Below are 15936 nucleotides of genomic sequence, written 5' to 3'. Positions count from 1 at the left end.
GAAATATTTCAAAGTTGTTTTTCTTTGTGATGTCATTGTATGAATTGTTTCCCTGGTTCTGCTCACTTCACTCTGCATCAGTTCGTAGAATTTATGCCAAATTTCCTCTGAAATTGTATATTTCATCATTTCTTATAGCATAATAATATTTTATTACCATCATATACTGGATTTGTTTAACCGTTCCCTAATAGATGGGTTCCCTTTTAGCTTTTAGTTTTGGGCTATTACAAAAAGTGCTAGCAGTGTGGTTTGTTTATTGTTGTTCCTCCTTTTTTCTTAAAGAGGACCAAGGCCAGCGTGAGGGTAATGTTTTGACCTGCTTGTGAATTGGATTTAAGTGAGGCAGAGTTGCAAAAAGTCATCAACCTCACTGTGTCCTCCAGAATCATCAAAGTCCAGTGGCACAACAAAAGTTAAGATGACAGGTATGGTCCAGAATGCCTTTCTAAATTAAAAACTAAAGCAGAGTACATGAAGGGAAATAGTGCAGTATGCCTTGAAAAGTGGTTTGAAAAAAGATTGTGGAAGACTTTGAGTGCCATTCCGTGGAATGTATATTTTATTTATAGACAACGGGGAAACCCTGTAGTTTTTTGACTTGTCACAATTGTGCATTAAGAAGCAAGGGTAATAATGTGAAAAGACCTGTTTATGAAGATGAATTTTTGGTAAAGGTGGTGGTGCGGTGGATAGAGTGAGGGCTTAGAGTCCTGAGACCTGAGTTCAAATCCGGCCTCAGACATTTACTAGTTGTGTGACCCTGGTCAAGTCACTTAACACTGTTTGCCTTAGTTTCTCATCTGTAACATGAGATGGAGAAGTAATGGCAAACTGCTCCAATATCTTTGCCAGATGGGGTCATGAAGAATTGGACACAACTGAAAAATGACTCAACACCAAGAAGTAAAGGATTTGGGTGAAAAGAAGAAAAGTAAAAAAAAATTATGTTTTATAGATGCCTTAAAAAAGCCCCCAAACTCTGTCTCTTCCCAATATGACCTTCTGTACCAGCCTAGTAGTACAGTTGTAACGAAGTATATTTAAGCAAAATTAACACATTGATCAGCTACTTACCTTTTTAAAAAAATTATTTTTTAATTTTGATATTTAACCAAGAAATAATTTCTTTATTCACAGCAGAATAGAAAAAGGGTATAATATATGAAACAATTTACATTTCACATTATTTTCTTTTTTAAAGAAGTACATAATAGTGCATGTTAGTGTGTACCTGTAATCCCTTCTTATGAGCTGAGGCTGGTGGATCACTTGAGCTTGGGAGCTGTGAGTTGTAGTGGACAAAGCCCATTGCAGTGGGGAAGTCTGCCCTCAGGCACCAATATGGTGAGAATCCAGGAGCAGGGGGCCACCCAGATGGTTGAGGAGTAGTGACAGCCCAGGTGAGAAATGGGGCAGGTCAAAGCTACGGTGTCAGTAAGTTGTGGAATTGGACCTGTGAGTATCTGACTTTTGCACTTCCAGTCTGGGCAAGATATACAGGTTCAGTCTCAAAAAAAAAAAAAAGAAAAAGGCAATAAATTCCACACATTTCTTTCAAAACTGCTGCTTGTCTATTCTTCCTTCTCAACTTCTTTCTGTTCTGTACATTTTCAAAAATGTTTCAGTAGTTTTTTTTGGCATTAATATTACTTGCATTTCTCCCAGCCCCTCAAATGAAAAACCAAGGGAAAAAAATAACACCTGGTAGCAAAAAGACACTGTTAAGCAAAGCAAATCCACACAGTGGTTATGTCCAAAAATATGTGTCTCTTTCTGTACTTTGAGTTCCTCACCTCCATGTTAGGAGGTGTGTGACATGTTTTGTTGTAGGTCCTCTGAAGTTTTGATTGGTCATGGCATTGATCAGAGTTCTTTAGTCTTTCAAAGTTGTTTTTCTTTTATGGTATTGTCCTTGTATAATTTGTTCTCCTAGTTCTGCTCACTTAACTCTTACATTATTTCATTCTACCTAGCTTTCTCTGAAATAGCCTCTTTCATAATTTCTTTCAATGTAATAATATTCCATTTTTTATATGCTACAATTTAGTCATCCATTTACTGGATGGTGGACACCATCTTGAATTCTAGCTCCCCCCTCCCCCCCTTGTTAATCCCTTCCTAAACGCCGAGAAGTTTATTTTGCTTGTGGCTATTCCTGCCCTGGAATTTTTCTCCTTCTTAATCCCCTTTCCCTCCATCCACACTTGTTGAGTTGGACATAATAATGTACTACATTGTTTGTGTTTAATTTTCCTTTGTTTGATGCAGCTTAGAGTGAAGTTCATCTGCTGCCTTTTTCTTATCTCCTCCCTGCATGTCTATATACTTTGCTTCTCATGTGGCCTAATTATGAGAAGCAAAAAGTTTCACTCCTTTTTACCTCCTTTCTATAGTAGTTTATTCCTTTTATTCTCTCTTCTCTTTCTCTTCTTAAAATATCATAACAGAACTAGTCCATTCCATGCCCTCAGTTTTTCTTATTTATCTTGCTCGGTGTCCTTTGGAGACTTTAAGGTTCTAAAGTAACAAAATTCTTTTCTGTCTTTTAGAATGTTAACTTTACATCATTGTGTATCTCTTCCAAATGCTCAAATAAATTTACCTTTCGAGGTTTCTCTTGATTATTGCATTTGCATTTCAGTGTTCCCACTTAGCTTTGGTCTTTATATAAAAAATGCTTGAAAGTTCTGTATTTCCTTAAAGACCCATTTTCCTCCTGTAGGATAATACACATCTTTGCAGGGTATGTTATTTTTGGTTGTAAGTATATCCCCTTTTTACTTTTGGGATACTGTATTCCAGGATCTTTCATTTTTAGTAGAAGCTACCAGGTTTTATGTGATCCCGACTACACTTTGGTATTGGAACTACTTCTTTCTGGATGCTTGAAATATTTTGTCTTATATGTGGGAAATCTGGATTTTGACTACAATAATCATGAGACTTTCCTTTTGGGGTATGTTTCAGGAGGTAGTTGGTAGATTCTTTCTCTTTTGACTTTGACCACTAGTTCTAACAAACAGATCTAGGCAGTTTTCACACATGATGTTTTGTTACAATATTCCAGCTTTACAACAAAAATCTAACTTAAACAGTATTTCTTGGAAAATATGATCCAAACTATTACCTCCTCAATGAAGTGTTGGGATACATCTACTTTGTAAATGTGGTACATCCTTTCTTTGAACCTTTTTAGATTTGAAAAATTGGTTTATGACATACTTTTCAGTATTATCCTTCATAAAGCTTTATAATGGAATTTTTTCAAACTGGTATGTGATATAGAGGAATCATGTAAGTTTTTAGGCATTCAGGCAGGGGAGTTTAGATTTGGAAGAGGGAATTTGATCATGTCAGCACCTCTCAGATACTAATATTATGGTCCCAGCTGCAGCTTTTCAAGCTTCCACTCTTTCTTGCAGTGAATTCTGACACATTGTACCAAGAGTATGTGAAGGCATAGATACGTAGAGCATAAAATTAGACTGCCACCTTTCCATTGGGCTTATGAGTTAAATTAATGATGTCAGTATACCCTGTAATTATTAATGGAATCTCTTTCACTTGGTATCTTTAAGAATTGTTTAGATACTCATCTATCTGGAGGGATTTAAGTACAGTTCTGCCATAGGCATGAGGATAGACTATGTAATTTCAATTTCCTCTGCAACCTTGAGTATTCTCTGAAAAAATGTTGGACTTAATGCAGAGACCAGGAATGCAGTGTTGTTGAAATGGTTCCATTTATGTTCTAAGGTTTTAGCAGCTCAGGAAGAACTAATAGCAGTGAGTTTTATGGAAGTGTTTAAAGGGAAAGAATGTTAATACTTTTGTTTCACTTTCATTCAAAGATATCTAAGTTGAATTCATTTGTAGATATAGTAATACTAATATACTCATGAGATGTAAATAATGTGTATGTGATAGTAAATACTTTACTTTTTAGAGAATTAGCTATTGTGATTGGTGAAGATTTCTCATAAGTATGATTTCATTTTCTATTATTTCCATCAGTAAGGAAAAAGTTGAAGAATGCGTTTGGAACTTAGAGTACTTTGGCCATTCTTCTTATTCCCTAGCAGGTCCTAGGAATCTAATTTTTTTCTTGTTGCTAAAAATAATAACCCACATTTATATATTACATCCTGGTTAACAAAGTATTTACCTTACAGCAAACCTTGCAAAGTATATAGTACAAATGTTATCTTACAGATTCTCAGAACTGGAAGGAACCTTAGGCTATCTAGCATAGCCTGTACCTAAGTGGGAATCTTCTCATAGATGAGAAAACTGAGGCATAGAAGAGGTAAAATGACTTAGAGTCATCTGGTTGGAAAGTGTCAGAGCCATTTCTGCTGTGTTCTCGGTGGAACTAATACATAGACACATAATACATGCTATTTACTTTATAAATTGCCCTGCTCTGTGGCCACTGTCTCTATTTCTAAACCTGCCCTACCATCATACATTCGGGTGGTCATAAAGGGGAACTAGTGAGAATGTCAGTAAATCAGCAAGAATTCGTTACCTTGCTAGATTAAAAAAAAGCACTCTCTGCTAAGATGTTGTTAATAGTGACATTATGCTATGTGAAGAACAGTATTATTATTTTTGATGTAGCTTAACTAGCATTTTGTTTCATATGAAATTTTTTATTTCATTAATATGATTGTGTATGGTATGTGCTATCCACTTATGCTTCATGCTTTGGTATATAGTTTCATCTATTACTGTTGAAAAACAAAACAGAACAAAACCCCTTGAACTATTAATTATCTGGTGACTAAATTTTCGATAACCCTCCATGCATTTAGCTAGACTGATTCTTGGAGCCATATCATGATGAGATAAGGCTTAGTGGTAAAGTTTGGTTCATATGGAAACAGTTTTGTTGTAGTATAATTTAATTTGATGTCTATATCTTATTTTTTTTCCAAATGATGAACCATGGCATCTAACTTTTGTACTGTATTTTCTGAAAAATTTGTAGTGTCTAAATTTCCACAGCTTTTCTGGTACCTTGAAGGCAATTGAGAGAGCCCTTTCTCCTCCCAAATACATAGAATGCAGTTACTTTGGCTTAAAAAACTCCACACCAGGATATTTAATGATGGCCAAAAAACAATCAAGGGCATTGCAGATGGTTTGTGCAAATGCTTCAAAACGATCAGCAGGATACTTGAACAGATGCACAGGAAGGGAAGTGTCAAATAAAGAGACACATTCATAAAAGAGGTACAAAAATAAATTTATTATTTTAGAGAGTGTTTAATAGCAGTTTAACAGCCTTTACTGATAGGCACTTATTCTCAAGCTTAGCACTTATGCAGAAAATTAGGAATTTGGGGGCTCTGCCAGAACCTGAATCTGGTCTTTGGGATAGTTCTTACATTTTGTTAAAGTCATAATATGTGTTCATTTATGTTACACAAAAACTAAAATGACTTTTCTTGCATTCAGTATAAGGAATTATCAGTCATGATGTGTATTCATTTATCTTACACAAAAACCAAAGTGACTTTTCTTACATTTCAACACTCAGAGGAAATGACATTCTAGTTAGCTGTTTCATTTGGGGAAGAATTTCTCCCAACTTTAGTTTGGAACATGAAGTTTTAGAGGTAATCAAAAATGTAGCTGCACCAGAATTAAATTGTAATTATTTTGTATAGTATGCATGTATCTCTTAAGAAAAATCCATTTTTCTCATTGTAAAACCATGTGAGTTTCTATCACATGTTACAAATGTTGGAAACTTCTATAGGGTGCTGTTTATCTTTGACTTCTCAAAGGCAAAATTTCAGTGGAGCCGCAATTTTGGGGGCATAGCTATTCTATACTCTATTATCATGGATGACTATTGTCTATATTGTTTTCTAAATCTTGCAGGTTTTTCTTTGATTAAAAAAATTTGTTTTGGTAGATACTAAAGCAACCTCCAAGCTGTCCTTTTGTTATTTCTCACTTCTAGGTCTCAATTATACCTTCAAAGGGTAAGAGAAATGGAAATAGTTGGATAAATTTTAAAATACAATGTTTACCTGTTGATTAAGGAAAAAAAAAACCCAGAAGAACCAGAAAATGATCTTGTTGATCTTGTTCATGTGTAGGGGGAAGAAAATCCCACAACTGTTTGAATCTCTACTTCTAGATTATGTAATTGCTTTTGCCATAGTAGTTATTACCACAGACAGACTGAAGGCTTAATTGCTAGACTGGTGATTTCCTTCTGCAATATACAAATAGGAAAAATACCACCACAGAAGTTAATTAAACAAACTCTCCCACTCTAACTTACTCCCTCTCTTATTCTCCATGTTGTGTGTCATACCTCTTTTTCAAGTTGTTCAATTACAATGTCATTAAGTGTTGGCAGTGCCAGGTTTTTGGCCTATAAAGTCAGTCAGTTGTAAAAGTTTAAAACTCCTGTCACTCTTAAGTGACTTTCTTTTGGAAGTAACAGCTGGATTGTTTGCATAATTTAGAGATATCAAATTGACAGCCATTTTCTGGAGAAGAAATTTGCCGTCTTAGAAACTCATTCTTTTTAACCCATTTGAAAACTTATTGGCTGCCATTTTGTTTTCACCATAAATCAAATTAAGTTGTTCCTTTAGTCTATTATAGTATGCCAAATTTAGTTAGAATCACTTAGTTCTTTTGAAAGTCAGCACTGACTCAATAAACAGGATGAAAAATGAGAAATACTAAGTTTTGGAGTTTGAGAGAGACCTCATGTTCTTGAGTCAATAATTAGTTAGGAATATGTCTTTTCAAGCCTTTTTGTTTATGAAAATAGACTGTTGCTTTTGTCACATTATTTAACATTTTGAGTTTCTTAGTATGGTTTATACTTACCTAATTTATCAGGTTGTAAAGATATATGTATGTTATTTCAAGTAAATGCTATCTTGAAATCTTTGGAAAACTTTTCCAGTCACAGATAATATTATTTAGATGCATGTGGCTCCAAACCTCTAGGGATAAGAGACTTATGTATATTAGTATCAAGGAGATTATTGGATGTAGTGGAAGGGTTACTACTGGCCTCCAGCAGACCTGGGTTCCAATCCTTTCACTGGCACTGTCAAGTTGTGAATAAATCACTACATTTCTTTTGGGCACCTTCTTTGGCACTCAGTTTCCTCTCTAGAATTGAAGGGTTTGATTTGGATGATCCCTAAAGCTTTTTCCTGCTCTGAAATTCTATAATTACTACTTTGGGTTTTTTTCTTCCTTCTCATTCTCCCAAAATTATTGTAGTCTGTTTTTTTCCTCTTTCTTTGAAAATTAAGCTTTTTGATGTACCATAAAGCAAAATTTTTTAGGTCACTTTAAACCCCTGAGTTGTTTTGAATGTAAGACTACAAGAGTTAAAATCTGTGCACAAAAGAGGCATGAAATGTAGCAAGTAGCTATATTTTTTTGGTGAGCTCTACATTGTTTTCTACAAGAGCTCCTAAAATAAATTTTTAACATAATAACATTTTAATATAATTTTTATGCAAAATACTTCTTGCACAAATAAAGTCAGATCTAAGTAAGTGGAAAAACATCAGTTGCTTGTGGGTAGGCCAAGCCAATACAATAAAAATGACAATTCTACCTAAATTAATTTACTTATTCAGTGCCATACCAATCAAACTACCAGATAATTATTTTCTAGAGCTAGAAAAAATAATATTAATATAATTTTTATAATTGTTGAGCCTGTCTAGTAACTTTTCGTTCCCCAATTGGAGTACAAAACTGAAGGATGGACTAAAATAGTTTCACTTCTTCCTTAATAAGAATTACCCTTTCTACAAAACCCAGTAACACAAAATACATTACCACATATTTTTTGTTCTTGTAATTTTTTAGTTAGGATTTATTATTATGTACTTATTTTTATAATAAAACTATTTTTAAGTAAAAGAATTGACTTTTTTTCATTTAAAGTTTTTATCCCATTATAGAGTTAGAGAAAACTTTATGTAATAGATAAAAAAATGCCTATGATCTAATGTTCTTTCTACCTATAATCCATTATCATTTTACCTTGTCTAATTGTTTTATTAAGAAAGTAACTTGTTATGCTATAAAGAGCACAAGACTCAGAATCAGAGAACTTGTTTTTGATTCCAGGCATTGTCACTTACTGGTCATGTGACCCTGGTCAAGTCACTTAAGCTATAAGCTTCAGTTTCCTCATCTGTAAAATGGATAGGATAATATTAGTATTCCATGTCTTACAAAGTTGTTTTCAGGAAAGTTCTTTGTAAATCTTGTTCATTATAGAAATGTGAGCTGTTATTATTAAGATTACATTGCTTTAGCCATTCTTATGGTGATGAGTCTCTCTGATTTTCCTAAAGCATAGGTTTGATCATGTCACCAGCTCCTCCTAATTCCAGTGGTTCTCTATTACCTCTACCTGTCATGAAAAGTTCTTTACAACCTGATCTTTTCCTACCTTTTCAGTCTTCTGTATTATTGCCCTCTGTATACTCTACAATCCAACCATACTTGCCTTTTTGCTGTTTCTTACACAGAACACATCTGTCATCTTTGGGCCTTTTAGCTGTCTATACCTTGAATGAAATCTCTGCTCAACTTTACCTCTAAGAAAATTACTTAGGCTGCCATATGGAAGATGGTTTGGAGTGGAGATCAAATAGGAGGCTATTGTAGTAGACCAGATGAGAGGTGTTATGAGTAAAAAGAAGGGATGGATATAGAAATACTGTGATGGGCATAGGCATTTGATAAATATTTACTATTATAAGAGATCTTAGGACTTGGAGTTTTATAATCGAATATTATAGGTCATGGAAAGTGAGTAAATTGAGGAACTAGGAGATTAGACTATTTGAGGGAACTTCAACATATATGTTAAAGTTAGTCAGTTAACATTTATTGAGTGCCTGCTGTTGTGCCAGATACTCTGCTTAGAACTTAGGATAGAAAGAAAAGCAAAAAAACAGTTCATGCTGACAAGGAACTCACAGTCTAATAGAAGAGAATTTTTTTTAAATTTTTTTTTATTTATTTATATTTTGATTACAACATTCATTTCCACAAAATTTTGAGTTCCAATTTTTCTCCCCATCTCTCCCCTCACCCCATAACACCTTGCATTCTGATTACCCTTTCCCTCAATGTGCCCTTCCTTCTATCATACCCCACCCTTCCCTTATCTCCATCTTCTCTCTTTTCTTGTAGGGCAAGATAACTTTCTATACCCCATTACCTGTATTTCTTATTTCCCAGTTAAATGCAATAACAATTCTCAGCATTCATTTCTAATACTTTGAATTCCAACTTCTCTCCCTTTCTCCCTCCCCACCCATCCCCCCTGAGGAGGCAAGCAATTCAATACAGGCTATATATGTGTCGTTTTGCAAAAGACTTCCATAATAGTCATGTTGTGTAACTAACTATATTTCCCTTCATCCTACCCTGTCCCCCCTTTATTCTGTTCTCTCGTTTGACCTTGTCCCTTCCCAAAAGTGTTTACTTCTAGTTACTCCCTTCCTCCATTTGGCCTCCTTTCTATCATTCCTCTCATCCCACTTGTCCCCTTCTTCTCTACTTTCCTGTAGTGTAAGATAGATTTTCATACCACATTTAGTGAGCATGTTATTCCCTCCTTAAGCCATATGTGAAGAGAGTAAGTTTGACTTTTCCTCTCTCACCTCCTCCCTTTTCTCCTCCATTGAATAAGATTTTTCTTATCTCTTTCATGAGTGATAATTTGCCCCATTCCATTTCTCCTTTTCTTCTCCCAATATATTCTTCTCTCACCCCTTAATTTTATTTTTTTTATAGATATCATCCCTTCTGATTCAACTCAACCTGTGCTCTGTGTGTATGTGTGTGTGTAATCCCTCCACCTATCCAAATCCTGAGAAAAGTCTCAAGAGTTACAAATATTATCTTTACATGTAGGAATGTAAACAGTTCAGCTTTAGGAAGTCCTTTATGATTTCTCTTTCCTGTTTACCTTTTCATGCTTCTCTTGATTCTTATGTTTGAAAGTCAGATTTTCTCTTCAGTTCTGGTCTTGTCATCAAAAATACTTGAAAGTCCTCGATTTCATTGAATGACCATTTTTTCCCCTGAAGTATTATACTCAGTTTGTCTGGGTAGGTGATTCTTGGTTTTAATCCTAGTTCCTTTGACTTCTGGAATATCATATTCCAAGCTCTTTGATCCCTTACTGTAGAAGCTGCTAGATCTTGTGTTATCCTGATTGTATTTCCACAATACTTGAATTGTTTCTTTCTAGCTGCTTACAATATTTTCCCCTTGATCTGGGAACTCTGGAATTTGGCTACAATATTCCTAGGAGTTTCTCTTTTAGGATCTTTCAGGAGGTGATTGATGGATCTTTCGATATTTATTTTGCCCTCTGGTTCTGGAATATCAGCGCAGTTTTCCTGGATGATTTCATGAAAGATAATGTCTAGGCTCTTTTTTTTTTTTTTATCATGGCTTTCAGGTAGTCCCATAATTTTTAAGTTGTCTCTCCTGGATCTATTTTACAGGTCAGTTGAAAAAAAAAAAAGCTGAACTGTTTACATTCCTTCATGGAAAGACAATATTTGTAACTCTTGAAACTTTTCTGTATCTGGGTAGTTGGTGGGATTACACACACACACACACACACACACACACACACACACACACACACAGAGCACAGAGTGAGTTGAATAGGATGGGATCACATCTTAAAAAAATGAAATTAAGGGGTGAGAGAGAAATATATTGGGAGGAGAAAGGGAGAAATGGAATAGGGCAAATTATCTCTCATAAAAGAGGCAAGCAAAAGACTTTTTAGTGGAGGGAAAAATAGGGGAGGTGAGAGAAAAACATGGAGTTTACTCTCATCACATTCCACTAAAGGAAGGAGTAAAATGCACACTCATTTTGGTATGAAAACCTATCTTACAATACAGGAAAGTGGGGGAGAAGGGGATAAGCAGGGTGGGGGGGATGATAGAAGGAGGGCAATGGGAGGAGGGAGCAATTAAAAGTCAATATTCTTGGGGAGGGACAGGATCAAAAGAGAGAATAGAAGCAAAGGGGGGCAAGATAGGATGGAGGGAAATATAGTTAGTCTTGCACAACATGACTATTATGGAAGTCATTTGCAAAACTACACAGATATGGCCTACATTGAATTGCTTGCCTTCCAAAGGGAAGGGGTGGGGAGGGAGGGATGAAGAGAAGGAGTTGGAACTCAAAGTTTTAGGAACAACTGTCGAGTACTGTTCTTGCTACTAGGAAATAAGAAATACAGGTAATGGGGTATAGAAAGTTAACTGGCCCTACAAGACAAAAGAGAATATGGGGACAAGAGAAGGGAGGGATGATAGAAGAGAGGACAGATTGGTGATAGGGGCAATTAGAACGCTTGGTGTTTTGGGGTGGGGGGAGGGGACAAATGGGGAGAAAATTTGGAACCCAAAATTTTGTGAAAATGAATGTTAAAAGTTAAATAAATAATAAAAAAATAAAAATAAAGCAGCAGTCATCAAAAGTACTTGGTATTGAGTAAGAAATAGAGTGGTGGATCAGTGGAATATGTTAGATACTCAAGACACAATATTTAATTGACTATAATAATCTGCTGTTTGATAAATCCACACTCCAGCTTCTGGGATAAGAACTCACTATTTAACAAAAACTACTGGGAAAAATGGAAAATAGTATGACAGAAACTAGATGTAGACCAACATCTTACACCCTATGCCAAGGTAAAATCAAACTGACCGATACTATAAGCAGACTAGGAGAGCAAGGAATAATTTACTGGTTCAATCTATGGAGAAGGGAAGAATTTATGACCAAACAAGAGATAGAGAACATTATGAAATGCAAAATAAATGCTTTTGATTACACTAAATTGAAAGGTTTTGCACAAACCAAAGCTAAGGCATCCAAGATTAGACGAGAAGCAGAAAGCTAGGAAGGACTTTTTACAGTCAGTGTCTCTGATAAAGGTCTCATTTCTAAAATATATATGAGAAATGAGTTGAATTTATAAGAGTACAAGTCATTCCTCAGTTGATAAATGATCAAAGGATATGAACAGGCAGTTTTCAGAGGAAGAAATTAAAGCTGTCTATAGTGATAGGAAAAAATGCTCTAAATAACTATTGATTAAAGAAATGCAAATCAAAACAACTCTGAGGTAACATCACATCTATCACATTGACTAATGTGACAGAATAGAAAAATGATAAATGTTGGAGATGTATGAAAATTGGAACCCTAATGCATTGTTGGTAGAGCTGTGAGCTGCTCCATCCGTTCTGGAGAGCAATTTGAACTATGCCCAAAGGGCTATAAAATTGTGCATACCCTTTGACACAGCAACATCACTTCTAGGCCTGTATCCCAAAGAGATAATAAAAAATAGGAAAAGGACCCACATGTACAAAAATATTAATAGCAGCTCTTTTTATGGTGGCAAAGAATTGGAAATTGAGGGGATGCCCATCAATTGGGGAATGGCTGAATAAGTTGTGGTATATGAATATAATGGAATGCTATTATTCCTTAGGAAATGTTGAGCAGGTGGACTTCAGAAAAACCTGGAAAGACTTATATGAACTGATGGTGAGTGAAATGAGCATAACCAGGGAACACTATACATAGTAACAGCCGCATTGTGTGATGACTGACTTTGATGATGACTCTTATTGCTATTAGCTCTTTGCACCAATGTAAGGACAATGTAATACAACTCCAGAAGACTGAGAATGGAAAATGCCATCCACATCCAGAGATAGAACTATGGAGTCTGAATGCAGATGGAAGCATTTTATTTGCTTTCCTTTTCTTTTGTTGTTTTGTTTTGTTTCTTCTTTCTTGTGGTTCCTCCCATTAGTTCTCATTCTTTTTTACATCATGAATAATGTGAAAGTGGTTGCTTGGTTGTTGTCCTTCATTCTTGAAGAGGATCAAAATGACATCACCATTATAAAATGAAATTTCAGTGTCTCCTGCTGTGGCTGATCAGACCAATATGAGCTCAGAATGCTCTACCATAGGTTGGGTACAGATAGTTCGTGTGAATATTTGGGATGGTTACTCTATATTTGCGCATCCTACCTTTACTTTGTGCTGTCAATTCTACTTTGCCCATAGAGCACAGCACCCTTTCTGATGTGGGCACGCCATGCTGAACAGTCCTGTGCCAGTGTCTCCCATGTTGCACAATCAAATCCAAAGTTCTTGAGAGAGACCTTGAGAGTGTCCTTGTATCACTTCTTCTGACCACCCTGTGATCACCTGCCCTATGTGAGTTCTCCATAAAATAGTCTTTTTGCCAAGCGTACATTTTGCAATTGAACAGCATGGCCAGCCCATCGGAGTTGCGCTCTCTGAAGCATAGTTTGAACTCTTGGCAGTTCAGCTTTAGCAAGGACTTCAGTGTCTGGTACCTTATCTTGCCGAGTGATCTTCAGAATCTTCCTAAGACAGTTCAAATGGAAGCAATTCAGTTTCCTGGCATGGTGCTGGTAGACTGTCCATGTTTCACAGGCATACAACAGTGAGGTCTGCACAACAGCTCTGTAGATCTTCAGTTTGGTAGTCAGTCTAATACCTCTTCTCTCCCAAACTTTTCTTTGGAGCCTCCCAAACACTGAGCTAACTGTGGCAATGTGTGTGTCCACCTCATTGTCAATGTATACATCCTTGGAAAGTACACTACCAAGGTAATTGAACTTATCCATGGCATTCAAAACTTCTCCCTAAGTTGTAACTGATGGTTTCACATATGGATGGTGTGGTGGTGGCTGATGGAGCACCTGTGTTTTCTTGGTGTTACTTATTAGGCCAAAATTAGTACAGGTAGCAGAGAACTGATCCATACTTTGTTACATCTCAGCTTCAGAGGCTACATTGAGTGTACAATCATCTGCAAACAGAAAATCGTGCACCAAACACTCCTTCCACTTTGGTCTTGGCTGGTAGCCTTTTCAAATTGAAGAATTTACCACCAGTAGGTAGCTTACCTTGGTGCCATATTCACCCATATTGAAAGCATTTGACAACATGGTTGAAAACTTCATGCTAAAAAGCATGGGAGCAAGCACACAGCCCTGTTTCACTGCATTGGTGACTGGGAAGGCACGAGAGCATTGTCCACTATCCAAAACCCAGGCAAACATGCCATCGTGAAATTGATGTACAATATTGATGAACTTCTCCAGGAAACAAAATTTTGACATAATTTTCCATAAGCCCTCAGGACTAACAGTGTCAAAGGCCTTGGTCAGATCTACAAATATTGTTTACAGACCTCTGTTCTGCTCCTGACATTTCTCCTGGAGTTGTTGGGCAGCAAACACCATGTTGAGTGTTCCTTGGGCCTTTCTGAAGCCACACTGGCTCTCAGATATGTGAACATCTTCCAGGTGAAGGATCAGCCCACTGAGAAGGACTCTACCAGGAATTTTGCCAGCAATGACTAAGAGAGAGACCCCCCTGTGATTGTCACAGGACAGTCTATTCCCTTTACCATTATAGAGATGGACAGTGGAGGCATCCTTGAACTCCTGGGGGATAAGCTCCTCTTATTGCTAACGTGGAGGCAACGTTGAGCCAACATGTAGGTGGCAACAGTGGAGCAGAAACAGAGTGGGCAGCTTTCAGAGATTTGGTGTATAGCACTGCATTTGCTCATCTGGGTCAGAACACTCGCAAACACCAAGACTGATGTGATGAAAATGATGGGGAAATTCAGGAGCTGCTAAATGAAAAACGAGAATTCCACAGGATATACCCGCAGGATAGTTCATCCATCTCTAAGAAGGCAGAATTTAATTCCATCAAAAGCAAAGTACAAGCAAAGCTTAGAGAGATGCAGGATTCATGGCTCAATGAGAAGGCAGATGAAATTCAGTTCTATGCTGATAGTAACAATCCAAAATGCTTTTATGATTCCCTGAAAGCTATTTATGGACCAGAAACCTATGGTGCATCACAACTACCCAGTGCTGATGGAACCACATTAATTAATGATAAGGACATGATCCTAGAGAAATGGGCTGAACACTTCCATAGTGCTCTCAACAAAGCATCATCAGTCAATGCTGAGGCCATTGACCATTTACCTCAGGTTGAAGTCAGTCCCCTTCACCTGAACTTCCAACTGAAGAAAAGGTTTTGAGGACCATTAGGCTCCTTTCATGTGGCAAGGCACCTGGTGTTGATTCTGTCCCAGCTGAAATTTACAAGGTAGGGGGACCATTGCTCATACAAAAGCTGACTGAAATAATGTGAAAATATGCTTAATATGAATGTATAAGTAGAGCCTATATCAGATTGCATGCTGTCTTGGGGAGGGGAGGAGAAAATTTAAAACTCAAAGCTTATTGGAAGTGAATGTTGAAAACTAAAAATAGATAAATTAATTATAAAGAAAGAAATTAGTGCTGGAGAGGATTCTGGAAAGATGGTGGAGTAGGTCAGAAAACCTTCTCTCTCCATATTTTTTCCACAGAAAAAGAATATTCCAGAGCTACGTAAATAAATATGGGTTAAAGCATTTGTCCTCCAAAGACAATTTGAGAAAACCTCAGCAAAGACCAAACCTCCAGGTTGACTCTGCAGAATCAAAAAACAAGCTCTGAGGGCAGCTGGGTTGAGAGGCAACTTCTGCTTTAGAAACTTTTATCGGGAAGACAGTGTGTGCGTGGGGGGTATAGTGCCACGGCTAAGTAGGAGAAGATTGAAGGACTTTCCACTCTTGAGCACAACCATGCTGACCAAATGAATCTCAGACTGTAGCGGCAGGGTAAAGGAGCTAGAGCATACCTACTTTGTGAGTGCAGTAGCAATGGGCTGGGACCCTGCAGGAAAGCAGAGCCTCTGGTTGCAGTTCTAGGAAAGAGAGGACAGCAATAGTTTGCAGCCACTGGAGGGACCATAGGGAGC

At 36.8% G+C, this 15936-nt stretch overlaps 1 protein-coding gene across 6 annotated transcripts in view; it reads left to right on the top strand.

The window, feature by feature from the left end:
- Positions 1 to 15936, top strand: part of SCAI (suppressor of cancer cell invasion) — a 204543-nt gene that overhangs the window by 41463 nt on the left and 147144 nt on the right. Inside the window, exon 1 of one of the 6 annotated variants that reach the window (XM_072631899.1) lies at positions 1 to 428. The exons of the other annotated variants lie outside the window; for them this stretch is intronic. The gene's annotated coding sequence lies outside the window, so the exon portion shown is untranslated. The remainder of the gene's footprint in view (positions 429 to 15936) is intronic. 6 annotated transcript variants of the gene reach the window in all.

Source organism: Notamacropus eugenii, chromosome 1, assembly GCF_028372415.1.
Source record: "Notamacropus eugenii isolate mMacEug1 chromosome 1, mMacEug1.pri_v2, whole genome shotgun sequence".
NCBI classification, from domain to species: Eukaryota; Metazoa; Chordata; class Mammalia; order Diprotodontia; family Macropodidae; genus Notamacropus; species Notamacropus eugenii.
The sequence above is the reverse complement of the archived record's forward strand: the minus strand, read 5'-3'. Positions and strand labels throughout refer to the sequence as shown.